Source organism: Galeopterus variegatus, unplaced genomic scaffold, assembly GCF_000696425.1.
Source record: "Galeopterus variegatus unplaced genomic scaffold, G_variegatus-3.0.2 Scaffold4537, whole genome shotgun sequence".
Taxonomy (NCBI): domain Eukaryota; kingdom Metazoa; phylum Chordata; class Mammalia; order Dermoptera; family Cynocephalidae; genus Galeopterus; species Galeopterus variegatus.
The window spans coordinates 111,667-114,684 of NW_007730648.1; positions in this window are offsets into that span (position 1 = coordinate 111,667).

A 3,018-nucleotide genomic window follows, 5' to 3' on the forward strand; every position below is an offset into this window, starting at 1 on the left:
ACTGAAAATCAACAACTTTTCTTAGATCCATCAGAAAATTGAGTTCACAGAGCAAACCACCACCTTGAAAACTGGAGAGACACGGGCCGGCCCAGTGGCGCACTAGATAGTGCGCCGCTTGGGAGCGCGGTGGCGCTCCCGCCGAGGGTTCGGATCCCATGTGGAGACCGGTTCCCGCTCACTGACTGAGCGCGGAGCGGGTGCAACACCGAGGGTTGCGATCCCATTGCCCCGTTACTGGTCAGTAAAAAAGACAAAAAGGAAAAAAAAAAAAAAAAACTGGAGAGACAGGCAACCACAGAGAAATACAGCTAACCAGGAGCTGGAGCAGCTGGAACTAGTAACTGGTAAAACACTTAAATAGTAATTGACTAATTATCAGAAGCTGAGCATGTGTAAGCTTGAGAGTTAAAAACTCCTAGGGGCCCCATCTTAGGGGAGCCACCACATTTTCATGGGTTTTAATTACAGGAGCCTCAACAGATTCTCATAGTAGAGATTAGACCAAAAAACACATGAGCTTCAGGAAGGTGGGGGGGGGGGTAGACTGGGGGAGTAACCATTTAAAATACACCACAGTATAATTAACAATAATTTATTGTATATTCTCAAATGGCTAGAAGAGAGAAGACCAAATGTTCTCATCACAAATGATAAAATTTTGTGATAATGAATATGCTAATTATACCAATTTGATCAGCACACATTGTATACATATACTGAAGTTTAACTCTGTACCCCATAAACATGTACAATCAATATGGTAAACTAAAAAATAAATTCCTTTAAAAATTAAAAAAAAAAATTTAAACACTTTCTTTAGAACATAAATAAATAAATAAAACAAAAAACACCAGGGGAAAAGTAACCATTTTGAAATAGCATAGAGCATTCTGTTTCCGAGAACAAAGCCCTGCCCTCAAGCAAAACTACTTTACCAGAAGACTTATCTGACCTGGAGGAAAGGCAACTGAACAACTCCAGCCTCTCTAGCCTTCCTGTGTCACATAAGAGGAGAAGAAGAAAATGCCAAGAAATGCTTCTGAATGACACAGCCCAGGCACTCAGACTCACTAAAAAAAAAATTTTTTTTTTAATTGAGATTTAATACATAAGAGTACCTCTACTGAATATCTTACCATCAGATTAGAAAGATTCCAGATATGATAACAATAGATTACAAATGACAGAACTGCAAGACACAGATTCTATTTAAGAAGGAGTTCTTAGGGAATCCAAAAGGCAACAGAGAAAGGGAAAAAAAAAGGAACCACAACAAAAAAGAAAATTGAAGCTTCTGGCACCTACAGCTATAGCAAACATTAAACACGGCCTAGTTCCTAGCCACATAAACATAAAAGTTCACACTACAATCCTTGTGACCACAGCTCCTATTACTAGATACATCATGGCTGGCTTTCAACAAAAAAATTACATGGCATTCTTAAGGGAAAAAAAAAAAAAATAGTCCAAAGAGACACAGCAGACATCAGAACCAGGCTCAGATATGACAGAGATTTTGGAACTGTCATATAGGTAATTTTAAATACCTATGACTAGGAGACAAATGATAGAATGGGAGAAAGTATTTGCAAATCACACATCAGACAAGGGGCTAATATCCAGACTATACGAGGAACTTAACAGCAAAAAAAACAAATAACCCAATTTAAAAATGGTCAAAGGCCCTGAACAGACATTTCTCGAAAGAAGAAATATATACGCACAACTGGGTATACACCTAAAGAAAACAAAATCAATACATTGAAAAGACACTTGCACTCCCATGTTCATCACAGCACTATTCACAATAGCCAAGAGATGGAATCAACCTAAATGTCCATCAATGGATGAATGGATTAAAAAACTGTGGTTTATACATATAATAGAATACTATCCAGCTATTTAAAAAATGATAACCTATCATTTGCAGCAACACGGATGGAACTGGAAACCATCATGTTAAGTGAAGTAAGTCAGGCACAGAAAAACAAATACCATGTGACCTCACTCATATGTGGACTATAACAACAACAACAACAACAAAAAAGGGTTGTTGTCATAGAAATAGGGAGTAGAATAATGGTTACCAGAGGCCAGGGGTGGGGGGATATGGTGGACTAATGGGTACAAAACTATGCTATCTACCCTAAGTGAATCATTGCGCAATATATGCATGTATTGAAACAACACACTGTCCTCCACAAATATGTAGAAGTAAATGTTAAAATATTTTGAATTAAAAAAAAGAAATTTGAAAATAAATAAGATTAATATGTTAAGGGCTCTAACGGAAAAAATAGACGACATTCAAGAACAAATCGTTAGCATAAGCAAAGAGATGAAAACTCTAAGAAAGAAAGAAAGAAAAGAAAATGCAAAAAATCAAATACACAGCAGCAGAAATGAAGAATGCTTTTGATGGGTTCCTCAGCAGACTGAACAAAGCGGAGGAAAAAATCACTGAGCTGGAAGATAGTTCAATAGAAACTACTCAAACTGAAATACAAAGGGAATAAAAAGAGAGTGTGAACTTCCAGTTTGGGCTCCAAGATGTAAGGAGCTTGGAAACTGTCACTTAATGCCTCACAACAATAAAAAAGAACAAACTGAAACTAAACAACTTTTCTTAGATCTATCAGAGAACTGAGGTCACAGAGCAAATCACTGCCCCCAAAAGTGAAAAGACAGGCAAATAAAGATAATCACAGCTTACCATGAGCTGAAGCTGCCACTGGAGCCAGTACCTGATAGGAACACTTAGGGTTATTGCTGGAGACTGAGCATGAACTAGCTTGAGAGACAAAAACTCCTGAGTGCTCAACCAACCCTCCCATGAGTTTTGCCTCCAGAAGCCTCACCAGCTTCTCAGAATTAAGGGGGGAAAAAAAAAAAATCTCCTCATGGTTCCATTCCAATGGGAGAATAGGAAAAGTAGCAATTCTCAAATATTCAAGTGCTTCAAAAAGTTTGTGGAAAAATGGAATTAAAAGATAACACACATCTTTCCACAAACTT